The 20,014-nt window shown below is 38.7% G+C and overlaps 1 protein-coding gene and 1 long non-coding RNA gene across 2 annotated transcripts in view; one reads left to right on the top strand and one right to left on the bottom strand.

Moving 5' to 3' along the window:
- The window catches only part of LOC145941354 (netrin-1), a 183,286-nt gene that overhangs the window by 28,318 nt on the left and 134,954 nt on the right, over positions 1 to 20,014 (top strand). The window lies entirely within an intron of this gene.
- The window catches only part of LOC145941355 (uncharacterized), a 177,861-nt gene that overhangs the window by 30,392 nt on the left and 127,455 nt on the right, over positions 1 to 20,014 (bottom strand). The window contains exon 5 of the long non-coding RNA XR_014426169.1: positions 1,484 to 1,529. This is a non-coding gene — a long non-coding RNA (uncharacterized LOC145941355). The remainder of the gene's footprint in view (positions 1 to 1,483; positions 1,530 to 20,014) is intronic.

Below are 20,014 nucleotides of genomic sequence, written 5' to 3'. Positions count from 1 at the left end.
TTTTTACCTGCTAAAGAGAAGATGTAACGCGAGTTTTTAAAAATCCGTATCAGATTTCTTTAGTTTATCGATATAGTTATCGCAACAAAACTTTTTAAATTTTGTACAAAGTTTTTAATATTTTTAATGATACGATTGCGTTTCAAAGAAATGCAGCTCGTGAAGAAAAGTCCATTCGTATACGAGTTTAATGTGAAAGCGATGGAGACGGCCGTTTTGTTCGGTCAACGAAGCTCGTATGGGATCGTGGAAGCAAACGGTATATTAGGAGGAAAATGCTAACAAAAAGAAACAGCTACGCGAAATAACTAGAAAACTCGGAAAGTTTGCGGTCCAACGAGTTCTTGTGTCAAAGTATTGCTATTCCAGACCAGAGAGATGTTACTCCTGCAACCAAAGTCCTTTTATGCCACAAAAAGCGAACGCTTTTCCCTTCCCCCAAATTTTCTTACAATTAATATAAGTTTTTAAGTTTCTGGATAATTTGAGTCATTCAAAGTTTGTCAAAAGGAATATAGTAGACACAGGATGACTTAAATCATTCGTATAATTATCAAAATATTAAGCAAGTAGAAAAATTTACGGATAATGGATTTTAAAAATTATTATTTATTATATAAGCACAGAAAATGATTCTTTGAAATCAATATTTTATTCTCTTTTTCACCCTAAAAAAGAATAATTTTCAATGAATTTTTTTTTAGTACAGCTTTATAAATCTAAATTTTATAGGTATATCTTCACTTTTGTCGAAAATAAAAAATTAGTTTCAAAGAGAGTAGGCAGTCAAGGTATCGGCGATCAATACGCGGCTTTAGATTTCGAAGCGAATAATCGTTCGTGCGTGGATTTCCTCCAAAGTTCGAAGACGCGATCAATCGAACTCAGGGATTTAAAGAAAAAAAATGACCGACCTTTTTTCATCCGGTAAACCAGGCTCGGGCGAGGCCAAATGGAGATCACGCGCTAGAGGGTACGAAGTACAAGAGGGAGGGAAGGGGGAGAGAAGAAAGAGAGGTTACTGTCGAGTAACTAGGAAACTTGGAAACTCTCTCCGCACCGCCACGAGATCTCTTACTTACAGCTGAAGGCTTTACGTTTTCTGGCCGACGAAAAATAACTTTTAGCGTGGAACGACGTCGCGGGGGGAAAGACAAACCATCCGGCGGAAACGAAATGGGTATCGGGGAGGGATCCTTCATGGAGGCTCCCTCACCCTCTCGGACTCGCGCCAAGGAGTTTCGAGTTCGCGAAGTCGTAGCTCGTTTCGGAGTTCGAGAGTTAGGGAGGAAAAGAGATTCGGCGTATCGGTAAGCCGGTGAAACAAAGGATTTTTTGCAAGAAATAATTGGCTGAATGGCGCTATTAATTATCGATAATACAAAGTATTTTTTACTGTATCCGGGAGAGAGAACTATATATCTCGAACAAAGTATATGAATGGCAGACAAAAAAACATTAAAATAAACAATTTCTCACTCACCGATACGTGCAGTAGCGAAGTTGTAGTACACGGCACACATATTGATCTGAAAACAAAATATTCAAATTATATACATATGTATGTGTAAGTATATACATATGTGTGTGTCAAATATCTCATAAACATACACAATATAAATATAAATATGTAAGCAAGATTATTTAGCAAATTTTTGCTTCATTAATATTTTTTGACAGAAATCAGCTGATTAAAGCGTTAATTTACTATTTAATTTTTTAAATAATGTTTTAAAAATTAAAATAATATAATATGTTTTAAATAATGTGTGTCAAATATCTCATAAACATACACAATATAAATATAAATATGTAAGCAAGATTATTTAGCAAATTTTTGCTTCATTAATATTTTTTGACAGAAATCAGCTGATTAAAGCGTTAATTTACTATTTAATTTTTTAAATAATAATGTTTTAAAAATTAAAATAATATAATATGTTTTAAATAATGTGTTATAAACTCGATTAATATTTTTGACAGTTATCAGCTGATTTCTGTCAAAAAATATTAATCGAAAATAAGATATTACATATTATTTACAACATATTACTATTATAATTTCTATAACATATTTTTATTTTAAAATTTAATTAGTAAATTAACGCTTTAATCAACTGATTTCTGTAAAAAAATATTAATCGAGTTTAAATAAACTTTATATTATTTTTTTTTTAAATATCATTTTGTTTAATACAAAATCGAAGAATGGCGCGCGCTTGGATTGTTCGAGTATGTAAAATAGAAGAAAGATTTTTTTCTATAATCAATAATAGACCGCTGGAGAGCGAGGAAAAACTACATCTTTCGATTTTTATATTGAACATTTTTTCTACCTGATAGCTACATACTTATAATAAAATAAAGAAATAAAATCCGAAATTGTAAACAGCTAATAATCGACTCATTCCCATAACTTGTATTTAAACGGTGATAAATAAAAAGAAAATGATTGGATGCAAAAAAGAGTAAGAACCGTTGGTGGATTAATGCATTCCGCTTCACGATAATTCGCAGATGGTCTCTGCGAAGTGTGGTTAAGCAGCATCTCACCTCGCAGACCGCTCGTACGTGCCGTGATTGGCCGCGAGGCCGCGATAATCGGACATTATTAGAGGTTCGGCGGAAAATTAGGTGTCAGAGATGAAGGAGTACCGTTACGCAACGCGTCGGCGATTAAAAAAATGCACTTTCTACTGAACCTCTCTGACGGAGGTAGGTGCTAGTTGGTAATTGGGGTATTTTGCAATTCCCCTCGAGATTCCGTCTCGCGTGTCGCGCGCTTCGCGAAAAGGATGAAAATGACGTAAGTGATACAGCTGCGGTATAATGCGAACCGCCTGATGCATCGCGTTGTAATATAGCGAGATATCACGCGCGCTTTGCATATTACACGGGCACCGACAAGAATTACGTCCGTGACGAATGGATATTTCTTCTCTATAATATATATGTATAGGTGTGTATAAAACACTCCGTGCTTTAAATTCATATTATAAATATATATACATGTGATAAATATATTAAATTGCCCTATTAAAGTGTCACATATGTTGCGATACTATATATATATATATATATATATTGCGCGACTGTATAATTTTATAACTTGAACTTTCATCATCATTACATATATTTTTCAGAAGATAGGTAAAAAAAAGGCAAACGTTATAAGCGTACGTGACGTCAGATGCCTACATCTTATTCCTTCTTCCGCGCTGCTTTATATTCCTCTACATACGCGAATAAATTTTATTCGAGGAATTTCCCAATCACTCCAATCACTCGGATCTACTACGGGACCGGCCAATTTGCTCGGAATCTCTCGCGGAATCGTAATTCCCGTTGATCTACAAATTCTCTCACGAGTGATCGCATCGTCGAAATACCGGCGCTCTCGATTTCGGCGTTCTTCGTTCCTTAGAAAAAGAACGCGCGAGCCAGGAATTAAATGCCGTTTAATCGTCCGTGAAGCCGAGATTAAGTGCCCTGACAACGGGCGTCGATTCACGTCATTATGTGTTACGGAGGCGGAGGGCAACCAAATTTGGTCGATCCCCCCGATCCTTTCACGACGGTATTCGGGAAAGGAGGGGAATTCCCTCCCTCGAGAGAGAGCGACCCGCACGACCTTCGGCCATTTCTTATCTTTGCACGTGGACACACGTGGAAGTTCGCCGCTGTGGGTGTCCAATAAATTGGCCGAGTGGGCGGTGGCGCATTGTCTCGAACAGATTGACCACTTAATCACGCACCCGCGGAAGAATAATTCGAGATAGTAGGTAGATGGCCCGCGGTAGGTAGATATGTATGTATATGTAGGTATACCGTCGCTTTTTCTTACAAGGAGCTGAAGGATCAAGGTAGAATTGATCGACTACACTTCGTCATCGCGTCGTATTTGATAAAATCATTATATATCTTTCCCTCTCCACGAGTCTTTTTGATTCCAACGACAATCGATATGGAGCGTGTTTAATAATCAAGAGCAAAAATCTCGAACACTCGCTGTAAAAGTTCGCCGATGAATAATGTAAAGTTGATCTTGACTAAAGTTTGATTGGGTACCATCCTTCTTACGTTAAATATTTCTTTAACAAAAAAAAAGGTCCTTGAAATTCGAGATATGGGGGAAGTATAAAAAATAAAATTTGTCACTTATTCGAATCTGTTCAATTGTTTTCAAATTTAGAAAACGGAAAAGAGCTAAGATTTTTAAGTACGATATATTCGACACACTCTACGCTCGATTTTGTTGGGAAATAAACTTTCGTTATTTAACTTTTTCCAAGTGACAGGAGACGCAATCCAGGATTCGCAATCACGGCTGGTGCGTGTGGTCCAGCTGTCGGCGACGGTAAACAGAATCCTCTCCGGTCTCCTTTTCGTTACATTGCTAGGATCCCGAGGGGATCCCAGGAGAGCACGTAGATGAGAAAAAATAAACAGTACTCCCAGGCAGCTCTCTCTCTTTCTCGCTCGTTCGAGCGTTCCGAAAACGGGCCCGAAAACACTCACTGTTTATTTTCTCACCTCGCTGCGGTACTCCTCGGCAATCGAAACGTTTCTCGTAATATTTCACGACCCGCTTCTTCTCGTCGTGACGCATCGGAAGAGTAATTCCTTCCTGAGTGTTGAGACGTCCGCTCGAGAAGCCGAGAGCCGAAGAGTCTGACGAGAAGCGACCGGGGTCCTCAGAGACGGTTTAAGCATCGACGACGTGTTCTATAATCCTACAGATTTCGAAAGCTTTCCGAGTGACTCGTTTGGAACGAAAAGCTATCACTATTGACAATTTAAAAAAAGCTGATTTTCTTGAAATATAGATATTGTTGCTGAATTATTTTATTTAACACAGATAATTATTTGTAAAAAAATCTGTATATTTCTATAAGAGTATTTTTATGTAACCAATTTAAAATAACGTATAGTGATAAAATTAATGCAAGATGTTATTCAATAATTATATTACTATATATTATATAAAATGAATATAGATCTCGTTAACGTTTTTACTATAGAAATTGAGAATTTACGAATGATAGTTATAAAAGTAATCTGTTCAACGGTGCTAATGGCGCTTAATAGGATTGTCGGCAAAGTTGAATGAACTCATTGTATATCTTCGTCATGACGTGCATCAAGAACGCTCGTACAATTCGACACGTCGATATCGGCGATACCTGCGTCCGGTTATGCGTACTTCTTCGTGTATGTGCGAGAGGACGGGTGATATGGCGCGATACGAGAAGCTCACGAGGCGTAGGTGCCGGTTACGAGCGACGATAAGATCGGGGACCAGCATTCCTGGGCCTCTATCGGCTATTAATAATCGAAGCACCTCAAGAGAGAGAGAAAGATCGAATGCGAAATTATCTCCCTTTCCTGTCGAGAAGAGGGTGGGAGGAGGAGTCCTCGTGGACGGACCGAAACAGACGATAATCCGCGCTTATCGCCGATCGAGATCGAGTAGAATAATTTCGGGAGTAGAAAGGAAGAAGAAAGAGAGAGAGAGAGAGAGAGTGCGAGAGAGACAGGAAGAATTCAAATGGACGATGCATGGCGAACGATTCGTAACATGATTGAAGCTTCTGGCTACTTGCGCGCGACATGAATGATAGCATATTTATTTTATCGCATCTAAAATGTGATGACGCTGTCAGAAAGATTCACTCGAGAAGATCGCGCGCGATAATAAATTTCAGGTATGCTTATAATATGCGCATAATTTCGGAAGCGAAGAGCCATCATAGGAAAGCTGTCATATCTTGAAATTATTCTTTTTCTCTCACAGTTATTTGAACGCACATTGAATGATTTTTTTTTTAATTTAACGATTTAGAACTTATTAGAAATTATTTTATAATCGATCAAAAATTGTGTTTAAAATCAGTGCAATGCGACTGATTAAAATGAATGTTTGAATGGCTGAATTTTGCTCGATGTGACATTAAAGGATATATTATTTTAATTTCAATATCAAAAATTAAAATATCTTTTTCTCCATTTTCCAATTTTTTGCTACACGATCGCGCTTTCTAATATTCTTTAGTGCCAACATTAGCATCCATCCATGAGTTGTTTAAGCAGTCGAAGTATAAACCATTTAGTAGTCTACGATAACTTCGTAAATCAGAGTAACGAGTCGCGAATCGAACATGAATCGTCGAAGTCGCGATGACATGGACAACGATGACTACAGAATCTGCAACGGGACACTGGGCTCGGTTACTATTCAATGAGGTCTTGTTACGCGGGGTAAAAATAACGAATGAGAGGAAGCATTCATGATTCAATGAGGATAACAAGGACATTATGCCTCCGCTAAACGGTCCCCCCCGCTATGAGTTTTTGCGGGGTGCGTGTGCGACCATCTAATAAGTTTTCTTTTTTATTTAGACGAAATGTCGAAGGCTAGTCAATTTGACGTTACTCATATCACAGCGATCAACTATTTTAGTAGAGAGATATTTAGATAAACATACATACACAGCGCGAAGTTTGAAGATGTTTGAAGAATCGCTACTCACATGTGTTCTCCTACTTTAAATGTTGTAGCGACATTTATATTCTTTCAACGCGATGTTTTAGAACTGTAATAGCTTGCACGCGGTTCACATAGTTTGCCGTAATTATATGATTAATGTCGTATGCAGATACGTGTTGCGAAATACTATTCCCGAGTGGAAAATACGCGATACCAAGGCGAGCACCGCGGGTTGACGCAGAACAATAGCACTCCGGGCGCGATAACAACGATAACGACCACCCTTGTGCCCTTGTGTTGCGGTGAACAGGCGTCGCACCAGCTGTTCCTCGTCATCTATCAAGCTTCCTCGACGTCGTAACTCGCCAAATTGGCCACCGTGCGCACCATCTTCGTAAAATATCCACCCACTGCGTTGCACGTCATCGACAAACATCGCCGATGAAATTCTAAGCCGGTCAATGTCTCTCTTTCTCCCTCTCTCTCTCAGACAATACGAAAACGAACAGAAGAGAAAACAGACGTTTCCTTAGTTGTATATTTTAATTAGACGAGTATATCGATTTGTCTGGTTCCTCGATTAAATATTCTCACATTTCAAACATCGTAATTTTGATTCGAATTCACGGGATTCTGAAAAAATTCCGCTAATTGCAAAAAGCTGCAAACGTAAAAAACTTTAACTTAAAAAAATTATTCGAACTTTGTATGTCTCTTCATATCTTCACGTATCATTTTCTATTGCTTCTTTATCATATACATCTTCATTATCTAAATCAAATACAGAATATAGGTTTTCTAAATCCAAAGGCATATATTTTTATAATATGAAAGACTTTACGAAATGTGGACATACTGATAAAGAATCCATTAAGGATCGAGATACATTAACAGGGGGAAAAATCTAAAGATTTATCTGTAGCCAAAATAGTGCCCGAGCTTATCTATAAAGTAAACAAAAGAAAGAGATGCTAAGAGCATTCCATTCTTTTTTCTCGACGATTTAAAAGAGCTTCTAGAGAATATTTGTTTATAAGAAATGCTTAATCGTCTTTCTCTCTGGCGTTGAAAAACCGGAATATTTTGTGTCCGACAACGCGCGGAATCTCTTAACGTGGTTCGTTTGCTCGCAAGGAAATAAGCTTGCATCCAACAACTCGACTGTAACGACCGCTTCATCCTGGCGGATTCCTCGACTGCCCAGATGCCGCTTGTCATCCGTCAAGCTTCCCTGTTCGTGACCGCGAAATTGGCCTTCGTAGAGTTGCGCGCGATACATGCGCAACGACGCACCGGAAGAAGCAGCCGATGCGAGAGACGCACACATGCATATTTACATGCAAACGCGCGCGCACGAATAGGCGTGGGTGCATAACATGAACACCAGGACGACGGGACCACCCGTGCCCACGTCCGAGGAGGAGAGTCTGCGACGAGCTCTCGCGTATTTGCTTTCGAGAAAATTGAATTCCGGTCAACGTCGGGGGAGAAGAAGTAGCGCGAAGAAAGGGGAGATGTGTTAACATTTTTAATTGGTTTATTATAAATATAGAAATTGCTTTTTGTATATTTATATATATTTTCTTCGATAGACTCTTTGATCAATTTAAAATCGATTTTTGTTAAGCATAGATAACTTGATATTTTTCAGAATATCATATAAAATATATTTAAACAGAAAAAAATTTATATTATATATATATAATAAAAATTTTTTTGTGTCATAAATATTGAAGGCGAATACCAAGAGAATAACTATAACTTTTCTGTTGAGTGTACAAGAAAATTTAATATACGCGTCGCAAAATAAATATAATGTTTCTGCTATGCGTAAATCGTATAACGATAGCGCTTGTTTACGATATAACGACGCGTAAATTTTGCTAAAGATATTACCGAAGGGAGAAACGAATGATGGCGATATCTGTGTGGTATCTCGCGACATTTCACCTCTGTTATATATTTTATTTCTCATTACGGCGCTTCTGCCGCGCCGAGACTTTTCTCTACATCATCATCACATCGCGCCACAACCGACCCTTTCACACCCGACGACCGCGACGAATCGAATTTCTTTGCAGGACGTCAATCGTGCGACTATGTGTACACTTTTCTATGTGTAACCGCTTCTCGGTGCCTCGCTCTCGAACGTGATTTATCGGGAAAAAAGGAACCTCAACGCAGTCACGTAGTGGCAACGATTTACAGTACACGCGCCATATTCCGTATAAACCATTGTAGTGATTTACGACAACATCTAGCGAAGGATAACCGAGCAGTAAATTGCTCAAAAATTTTGTTGTACAAGGATGTTGTAAAAGTTAACAGATGTATTGCTTAAAGGGGGGGATACTACTTTCGAAAGAAATTCGAAAGAACTTTTTTTTTAAGTCGAAAAAATTCTTAGAATTCTGCTTTCAAGGTGTTAATTTGTCTCAAATATTGCTTCAAGAGTATTATGATTTTCCAACAAGATATATCTTGACCTCGAGATCCCGCAGCGAGGGAAGATTTTTTTTCATGCTGTGCGTAGATAGGTAATAATTCTTATAAATGATGTACAATAATATTATACATCCTATCATGTTACTGATAATAGGATAAAAATAGAAATTTATATAAAAAAAGATTGACACACATATACAGTAATCGATTACTTGCATCAGACATGAATCAGAAGCCCGAAAATAATCGATAATTAAGAAAAATTAAAAAAAAGTACTTACAATAAATTTAAATAATTACTGATATATTTGTACGCGCTGTAAATTAAAGAGGTTAATCGAGCAATCTATTTAATAACATTCTCACTTCGCACATATCAATGGAGGTCCTTCTTTGCGTTCTTTCTTTTCTGTTCTTTTTGTTCTTTTTTCTCTCTTTCTCTCTCTCTTGCTCGATGCTAAAGAGATCTACATGACAAATACTCGTTCTGCGTCGCAACCGAAAATGTCTCGAGCACGGTGGTCCACGCGATCAACAATTTCGACAACGGCCGAGCCGTCCTGGCACCGCTTCCTGTCGATCTGCCTTGCTTGCTTCTCTCGATCGATCGATTCGATCTATTCTCGTTGGCGCGACCTATACGTCTCGGCGTCGAAAGAGTTTCGATTGTCAGCAGAGCATTTCGAGCTCGGTGAGCAGATCGCCAATCTGTGATCGACACCGGATCTTGATCTTTAAGATACTTGCACGAGGAGAGAAAGCGATTCGCTCTTTGTGTGCGAGGAAAAAATTAATATCGATTGAATTTTAATCGTTTAGAATTGAATTATTTATGTAACAAGAAAAATCTGAAAAGGCAAAATAATTTCGTGTTCCACACTTAGATAATTCCGGTATTGCAGACTTGGACTGATTATTACGACTTTTTTTTCTTCGGTCTCACCTCGTCTGAAATTCAGACGAGGGTCGAGGAAAGTCTGGATTCCCGATTCGATGCCCTTCGGCCTCGAAGGGTACTATTTCAAATTCATAGGACACGATCGTGCACACACAAAGTGTCTACGACTAGCGTAGCACAAAGTATCGCTCCCGGGTGTGTTACCGGACGTTGAGGACGGATTCTATATGCGAGGGTGAGGCGTAGAATCGACTCGGGGATCTGTTGATGCTAGGGCACCCTGGGAATCTATTGTCCTCTCTCGGCCACAAAAAAAAAACTATTCACCCCCCCACCTATGCAATCACACACGTACGTGGAAGGCCCCGTACGAGGGAAAAGAGGGAGAAAGGACACGCGTAGGATGACACGGCGGAAACACCCTTGGCGGGAAAATCCGTGTCACTGTTTGCACAGGCGAGAGTGGAGGTCCTCGAAAGAGAGCGTAAATTCGTTTCGTGGAAATAAACACGCGTTTAACGCCCGCGATCTCTGATCTGCTCGGTTCGGCCGACCAATGATAGCGATGATTTGGAATCGGTGTAGGAAAATAAACGCGTCTTCTCTCTCTCCGACTCGATGCGATGCCTGGTGTTTGGAGAAGCTGCGACCCCGTGACGCGATTGCGAGCGAGGTTGGCTGCGCGCTGTTTATGTTTTCGATCCGAACACCTGCGAGAAGCTCGCTCTATCGAGTAGCCCAAATGGTGGATCTGGAGTAACAAACGGCATAGAGCGATAGCGCGAGATACAATAATACACCGGTCTCGGTTTCAACAAAACTATCGTCATTGTCCAAACGATAATAATCATAGTACGATGTTGCGGAAAAGATAAATAAATCGTAATGATTCTTAAACGCACGATATTTCCACGAAATATGCTATTTTAACGTCATTGTCCAAGAGTTCGTATTAATGAATGATAAGATTTAATTGAAAAATCATCAAATTATTGTTTCGAATTAAAAATTAAAACAGTACTTCCACACGTACATATATGTAATTTTTTTTTTTATACAGAATAATATAAAATATTTAAAGAAAACATTTTTTGTTCGAAAAAAAATTTATCCTTTAATTTCTGCTCCCTTTGATGCAATGTGGTGAAACTGAATTTATTAATTATTACGAAATCGAATTACTTGCAAAGAGATATAATAATTATAACACGCGTATTAAAATTACGTTTAATTTTATGCGCGCGCGTTTGATACCGCGATAATATCGGCAAATGACACATTAATTGTATGGAAAAGAGAGATCTACCGAACGCGTGTAATTTACTGGCAGATCACTGGCGATCCCGGTACGCACCAAGAGCTCTGTCTCGGCTATCGGCGTCAATAAATTGAAATTGGAATTAATTCACGAGAGAATAAACGAGTGAGTCCGCACGATACTCGTCCGCGCGAAAACGAAAGCGATCCTGAATATTAATGACGAGACGATGGCCGCGTTTATAAGAGAGGATCCAAGAGAAACGGCGTTTCCGTCGTCGTCGTGTTCGGTCCCCTAATTTAAATGAAAGGGTATGCCGCGCGGTTTTATGCGCGATTAATATTATTGCACTGACTCTCTCGAAGAGAGAAGGACAGAGGGAGAAAGAGAGAAAAAGAAGCGATTAGCGAAGAACGATGTCGATTAGATTCGCTTAGCTGAAATTTACGATGCAGTTTGCGCAATAAGCCGGGCGCTCGTTAAAGCCCCTTGAAGAATCGTGATGTAATTAGCGCGAAGCTTGCACTGAATGAAGACACGATGTTCAATTAGTTATGTGTATACCGCAGAAGCAGTTGCTAATTGCGTCGCTTCTTTTGTTTACTAAGCCCTGTTCTTCTGAACATTACGCTCTTATTCTTCATTATTCTTCATTAGAGACGTATATGATTCATCGCAATTCTTTTATGACCCATTTGAAATAGCAAGAAAGAAAGAATGCATGGTGGATTATATTGTACATAAAAAAATTTTTTGTAAAATGCTATTGTATCGCAAAGAAGTTTGAAATGATTTATATCAGTTATTGTGCCGTTTATCGTCGAAGATACGTGACTATTGACAGAGTAATGATATCTCTCGATACCCTTTCTCCGTCCATAAAACTGTTTCTTTTTTCTTCCTTCTATATTTCTATTTCTATTATTTCGGATTTTTATACAAGGAGACAGAGCCACCGGCATTCGACACGGTTCCAATATTTTCATTTTCTTGGACCATTACAAACTGACTCTCTCGTTCTTCAGTGATAACCGTTAAATAAATAATATCTGCGATAGACAAATAAAATAAAATCGCGATTGAGCTTCGAACTGTTTAAATATACTTAAAAAATAGTCAATGCTTATTTAAAACCATTTCGGAACAATTATTCAAGGTGTTAAAACCAAGTCAGGTATAATCATAATTGGCTCTGAATTTATTTGAGCAAATTTAGATTGATATCAAATTATTAATTTTTAATATTTAATAATTTATATTAGTCATAAAGGAAACATATATTTACTATATTTATATCGATGTTTAAAAATAAATTGTTAGAAATTATTATAGATTATGAACATCTGCAGTAATTCGATTATTCTTGTGTCATACGCATACAGCATTAAATCTATTTGCATAGATATACCGCCGTTTAAGCGTGGAAGTGTTTGTAAATAAGATCAAACACACTCTCTGTAGGGAGAAAACGAAGCACCGTAAGAAACGCCGTTTGAGTGTCAATAAGCAAAAAATATTTCCAAGAGAAAAAATAAACTTTTTTATTCCAGAATAATTTCTTCTGCAATGTTTCCACAAAACAAAATTATACTGAGTATCTAACAAACAAATCGATATAAAGAATTTATCGCAATTGTAACTGCATACAATTCACATAAAAATTCGAAATCTAATTGCTTGTATAGTTTTGTTTTATGACATTCACAAAAATTAGTATACTTTTTTTAGGCTCTTATGTGAGAGAGAGAGAGATAGAGGAAATTGCACTCTTATGCGAAGCAACGGACATTTTATTCGCGAAAATCACGGAAACTCGCAACAGCACCGACCTCCGGACATTTTTATCCTGAATTACAGAGTGGTCCGGATAATAACTTCGTGTTCAATTACCGGGCGCGCGAATCGGTGTTTTAAAGCGCCGCGCAGCTTCCTTCTCGCCCGGAAATGATGCGGGCGGGCATTAAAGTGATTTTGAAAACTAAATTAAAAGGTGCGCCTCCAACTCGTCGTCGGATGATTCCGATCCGCGGTTTTTTCTTCCTCATCTTCTTATCTTCGAACACGCGATGCGTTGAATTTAACGTAAGAGAGACGAATAGTTTCTTCTTCGTCTCTTACGCGAGAATATTAAATGCATGATTATGTCGAACAATGTTTCTCGATGTTGATTAAAAGTTGCATAAAATATACGCATTTTATAAAGCGCGCGAGATATTATGACAAGAAATTGAAAACGAAGATTATGAAGAAATATTAAATTTTATTAATCTCTCTTTTCATTCTGACATCTAAAATTCCTCAATTATTAAAATAGATTGATAAGTAAATATGGACATTTTATTAATTGTTTGGAACGCGATTAAGATTAAAATAACGTGTCAAATCATAATTCTGTATCTGATAAGTTTAAGATGTCTATTAAATTATTATAACATTTTTGTCACTTTATTACTGTTATTATTTTGATTAAATGCGTATTTATCCTACAAGCAATTATCGATTTGTCTATCTTGAATGGATATCAGTAGAATATTAAGTTAAATGTGGATATTAAATAGAGAAATCTTCTTTATATGTCCATATGAGTGAATTATATCGCGTGTCATATTAACTTGTTCAATATGTCTAATGGAGCTAAGAAATTTTCTCAAGGATTAAAAAAAAACTGAAAAATACGACAAACTATTGTGGAAGAAATCGATTCTTTCCTTTAACCACACGGTTGAACGGGGTGCGGGATTATAAATGCTCTTTTGTCGAATGATTCGAAAAACGAAATTGAAATCTCGCTTCGCGCTCGTGGAAAACCTCTCCATTTTTCAAGTTTGCGCGCCGATATGAAATGTTTCTTCGATATCGGAAACGAGGGCGGCGTAAGTGGCCGAATAAAAAAAAAAAGAAACTGAATCTCGTCCAGAAAGCATCGGGACGTGCGCAATCTTAAACAATTAATCATCCGTGGCAAAAGGAAGGATTTAAGAAGCGCGACGTGTAGGCTCGAAACGATCATGCTCACCCCGGGGCAGGTCGATCGGCGGCGATTCCCGAATGCGTGTCGGAAATTTAATAAAATTAATGCGAAACTTGTTATTACGAAGTAGCGTGAACGCGGAAAACTCGAGTGTGTCAGAAATAACGGATAATGTTGACTTTTTGACAAGATTTGACGAGATTTATGCATTCTTTCCTGGATAGATGATCATGAAGACCATTTCGGCAGTGAAATGTTACAGTATTATTTCCAAAAATTACAAGTATCTCTAATTAGTAATAATAATACAGTTTTCTAGAGAGAAAGAGTCAGGGATACAGTTATATTCCGAATAATTTTGCCATCGAGCTCAGAGAGACGAGGAAATAGGATCGAAAGTAAGTTATCGTGAGCGTCTCTGGACGACTTCATCGAAGCTGGATGAAATTGCGTGTCGTTATTGCATCGTCGGAAACGAGGCGCTCGAAAATGCGGCGCTTGATAGTCGACAGACCCGGTTTCCTAAAGCCACGGCGCCTTATTTGCTTTCACGACGACGAGATTTCTCCGAAGTCTCGTCTTCTCTCGGCTTTGAGGGAAGCCAGGCCAGAGGAGGCGCTCTCGAATCCGAGAGGTGGCCAAGAGTGCCCTGCACACCGACGCGACGCGACGGGATCATCGTAAAATCCCGGCGGCCTCGTCTCTCGTCTCTCGCCTCTTCGCAATATGTTTTCTGCCCCGTCCTGCCCCTGGCCGTATGCGGGATGACTGATGATCGCCGCGCGCGCACGGCCGATATTTCCGAGATTAAATTCATACGCGCCAGCCGTACATGCCGTCGAAATTCCACGGCGACCGCGGGGCGCGAGCAAATATTTAATTTGCGAAACATTGGCCCGCCGGATGCGGTCGAGCAGCGCGTCCTCTTTCTCTCCGCTCAGATACGATCGCGTAAGTATAATTATTATTAACGCGATAGAATGTAACGAAAGTTGACGACAGAGAAAGAGAGGGAGTTAATTGGTTTTATGTATCGTGTCGTGTCCTGTTCTGTCGATGCATCGCGATTTCAATCCAGGACGTCGTCACGTTCGATTTTTATTAAAAATGGAGAGGCTATATTTAATACAGCCTGTTAATATGATATACAGAAGTTTATGTATAACATTGAATGAATGATACTTTTTGACTTATGATTTTCGACGTGATTTCCTATTTAACATCGAGTTAAATATGTATATGAATTATCTGCAGATAAAAGACTACTAAATTTAAATAGAAAATTGAAAAAATAATAAATAATTAAATAATTCAATGTTTTTTATAATTACAATTATGCACATATTGTTGTGTATGATTTTGAAACATAGAGAATGCATGCTTGTGTGTGTTTCGATAAATAAATAATAAAACTTATATAGGAGCTTGGTACGATTGATATATGCGCAAAATTATCCTTAATTAGATTGCAATTAATTATTGTTGCAAATAATAAATATATTCACGTTCCACTATTTATATTATTGAAAATTATTATGATAAATCGAAGGTACATCAAATTGCTGCTACGAATGATTGAAAAGTAAGACTATTTATGGAGAAAAGATGTGTTCTTGGAAAACCGTATACTATTTTGTCACGCGTAATCGATGCATAATTAATTATCCGATATCCTATATGGCAATAAAATCCAGATTCAAGAGCATTAATTCCGCTATTAATTTGCAAGCACATATCTACGATTGAATCCTGGTCAAATGCAGGGAGCGCTTTCAGTTTAATCCTCTTGTGTATTTGACCCTCACACGCGACGCTAAGCCTAAATGGCAGACCCTAATTTAATCCTCGCGTTATACCATTCCTGTCCGAGGTGCTAAATTTCTTTATATCGATCCGTTCATGTATAAAATATACACGGTATATATAAGAGGATTTAAATGACTGTAAAATATTCTTCCATTTTCAAACGTCACAAACGCAGCGTCGTATTTTTTAGTTTCGCTTTGTATACATACCTTGTGTATACGCAGAGAAATCTAATTTTTCTCGATAACTTCTCAGACAATTTCTCTCTCGACGTGCGACGCGTTCGACTTTACGCGATTTCCCGGTGCGTAAAATGATTACCGCGTTTCCGACCTTCTCCGGTCGAGCCGGGCGCTTTCCTCCGTTTTTCCCCTCCGATTAGCGGCGACAGACAAACGAACTTACCGCGAGGTACCACAAGGCGAGGAACATCCACCGAGATATAACAGTTACGGACAGATTGGTGCGGATTGACGCGTCCGCCCGGGGCGACCGTCTACGGGGTTGTTGATTCGGTTTTCTCCGATGCGCCGGAGGATAGAGAGAAAAGCGAAATCCACCGGCAGCAACAACACAGAGCGCGACCGGGCATGCTGCATCCCTTCTCCGGTCTGATATCACCCGGTGCACGTCAGAGCCACGTCTTTCCCTCGGGGGTAAAACCGGATTAGCGCTGGACGTGGCGTGGCTGGGCCCCGATTCTTACTCGCCTTTCCGAATTGCTCTTTGTAGTTCGCCACGTGCGCCCGCGTATTACGCTTCTTTCTCTACGCTTCTTTCTCTTGAATATCGGGGATTGTTGCCGCCCGGGGGTGCATCCACCCCCGTTTTACGACGATCATACAGACGGTAGATTCTAAGCCTTCTGGTTCTGAAGGGTTTTTTTTTATTTATTTTTTTTTTTTAAATCGTCATATAGGTGAGACGGGAAGATTTTTCTCGCACGCGACATATACATGCACGATTCCTCATCGCCTGTCGATATTTTATTTCCTCGAGAGCTTAATTCTCTCTATATATCCGATTTCAATTTTTTTTGAAATCTTTTTAAAATCGAAACTTTCGATCGAATTGTCGAAACTTATCGCGGATTTAAATTGCATTTTTTCGCAGTTAAATCGCGCTTCACTCTCTTCTCGTCCGATTTATGCGATATCCTTTGACATGCCATTCGGTCCGTTGATAGTCTGCATTTTTCCCCGATGATAAAATGCCGATGGCGTAAAATTTCATTTGCAGCCCCCTTCCCCCCTCTCCCTCCGAGAAAATACGCATCAAAGTAAGGCTCGCCGTCGTTAGTGGGAAAATCGCCGGGAGAAACGGAAACGTGCTTTGAAGTATGCGCGAGTCCGAGAGATGAATCTTTGATGTTTGCGCTGTATTTTTTTCTTCCTTTTTTTTATACGACGTGATTGGAAGCGTAATGCTTGCGATTGCGCATCGAATCGTTGCGGAGTGTAACAGGAATAATTTCGAAGCTCGTCGTATCGTCATATGTGGAAAACCAAAAGCAACTTTCAACGTTACGTCTTCATCATCTCATGGAAGAAGTTATCACTGATTTATTTCTTTTAATCGATGTATAATTAATAATATTAAACGGAATATGTAACAATTAGTAGATATAAAAATTATAACATTGATTGACATTTATATTATTTATCGTATACAATTTTTAATTTGAATTATTTTGTGAAAAAAAGAATTTACGCTGCTCGATATTTGATATAATTCGATATTAACTTGATCTCTATACCTAACATTATTATGCTAATTCAATTTTCTTCTTCGTTTCAAAGTAGAACGGATATTCGTTTAATTTTAGGCTACGCGAGATTGTTTTAAAAAATATTATTTAACTGAAAAGGACAGACACTTTGATTACATCCTCGTCTTGACAGGTTTTTCGCGATTTTACGTTCGTACTTTTATATGAATCCAACAAGACTTTCGTAAACGACATTGGTTTTCCTTTATGCGCCGCGTGATTTACGATCGCGCCGTACTGTTTAGCGCGAATACTTCATCCGCATTTATTTAAATGCCGGCGCATGTAATCGGCCGGCAATCGTATATCTCGCGCGACGCTTTACATATAAAAATTTCGAATATCGCGAGCGGCCGTTTGATTGCTGACACGAGCGCGTACGCGTGATAAATTGCACGCGGCCGTGGGTGAGAGCGAACGATCTAGTGCCCGGATTAGAAAACTCGTTGTCGTAGCATTTTCCTCGATCGAACGTAAATAGTACATTTGAACGAATAACTTTTCATTCACGGTTCGCTGATTACGTTATAAGTGATGCAAGTAATTTGATAGATTGTTGCGCGAGTGATAATTTAGCGATAATGCAATATAATACAACAAAGTGCGAGATACCAACTAATTATATCGATACGAATCTTTCGGGATTATTTTTTTAATTATCTAATATAACTCTATTAACTATATAATATTATCTTTTTCTACTTCGCTTAGAAGATGAAGAGGAGGGAGAAGCTGCATTTAAATAAACATATGAGATGTAAGATTTGCTCATATCAATAGTTATTTTTTTAATACTTATTTGTAGAGATGAATTTGTGATAATAAATTTATATAATTGTGCATAAAATGTATTTCGAAATAATTTGAATATAAAGATCGCGTTGCTTCTCGTCGATATACACAACTTGTTATTCGCTGGATACGAATTATAATACTTGCACAATATGTTAATGTCTATTGTGTCTCGTGTTCAAGATTTTTCTTATTTAGTGAAAGTTATTACGTGCAGCATACCCATTCATGCATCAATTGTTATATTGTTGGATATATATTTGTACTTCTTGATCTTGCAATATATTATATAATACACAACCTGACAATTATCTCCATTTTATATTGAAGCAAAATGAATCGCGTAGTGAAGCCAATAATACGACTATCTAAATAAATATAAATATATATGATACAAGAATATTTAATGCGAATGTCGCTTTCGTATAATTCGTAAAGTTTTCCAAGAGTGATCCGAGAATGCAAACTCTAAAAAAAAAAAACGGAGACAGTAAAAGCGTCCAATTTGCTTAATAATCCCGTAACGCGAGGAGAACGTTTTTATTACCAAGCGCGCACGCGATACGCATATAATTTCACGGCGAACGCGCGTTTCCCGATCAATCGAAACGTTATTAAACGAAATCGTTTCTCAATAGCGCGCGTCGGGCAATGATCGTTATTGTCGCCGTTAAGTGTCGTCCACGATAGAATTTATGGGTTTCCTCATTTGTAATTTAAAATTGACAAGTGTCGTTGCGCGCAAGGTACGTATGCAGGCGCACCTCTCGTCTCGCGTTTCTTCTTGCAGCGTCTAACCGAGCTAATGCGATTCGCAATGACTCGCGCGCATTCAGTTATTTCGCACCCAGTCGGCGCAAGAAATACGCTTCTTATACGGGACATTAAAGCCCCCGTCCCTCTTTTTTTCGTCTCATCGCCTTCTTTCCCTCTCACGCTGCGCATCCGTCCCGCGGTTCTCTTCAGGGACGGCGGATGTGACTTTATAAAGAATCTACAATAATATCTTTTATATCTTTTGGAAAGACCTCGCTTTCCCTTCGCAAAATTATGATTAAAATATAACATGTTCGTTTGTATTGTAATATTTTTTTTAATATTAAAAATCTTTTCTCTCTCAACAGGGAATTAATTTCAGTCTGTTATTCGCACACGACGCGATTAATTCTAGTTACCTAAATTATTCGCAAACGATCAGGTCGCTCGGGAGTTAGGACCTGAGGGACTTAAATTTCGCCAGTTTCCCCGCTGGATATAGACGCGCCCCTGGTTACATCCGCGTGCGCACTCGATCACGTGTGTGCTCATAAATATGTATATGCGGGTTCGCGTACTGTCAGCCCGGCCCAGAGTCGATCCCATCGATTCGAGAGAGAGAGAGAGAGAGAAAGCCCCATCATGCTTCTCGCGGATAAACAAATCGATGGGGCGAAATACGATTCTCAGCACGATTCTGTATTTTTAAAGGGAGCCACCTGCGAACCGGAATTCACGCGCATTTCCTTTGAACGGGTCGGTCGCCGAGGTTACTGAATTAATCGGTGCGAATTCACAGAATAGTGTCGAGCAAAGAGGATTACGAGGGAAGG

This window comes from Prenolepis imparis, unplaced genomic scaffold (assembly GCF_030444845.1).
Source record: "Prenolepis imparis isolate NDT839.2.m4 unplaced genomic scaffold, iyPreImpa1.0 SCAF_10, whole genome shotgun sequence".
NCBI classification, from domain to species: Eukaryota; Metazoa; Arthropoda; class Insecta; order Hymenoptera; family Formicidae; genus Prenolepis; species Prenolepis imparis.
This window is presented reverse-complemented; position numbering and strand designations above follow the sequence as displayed.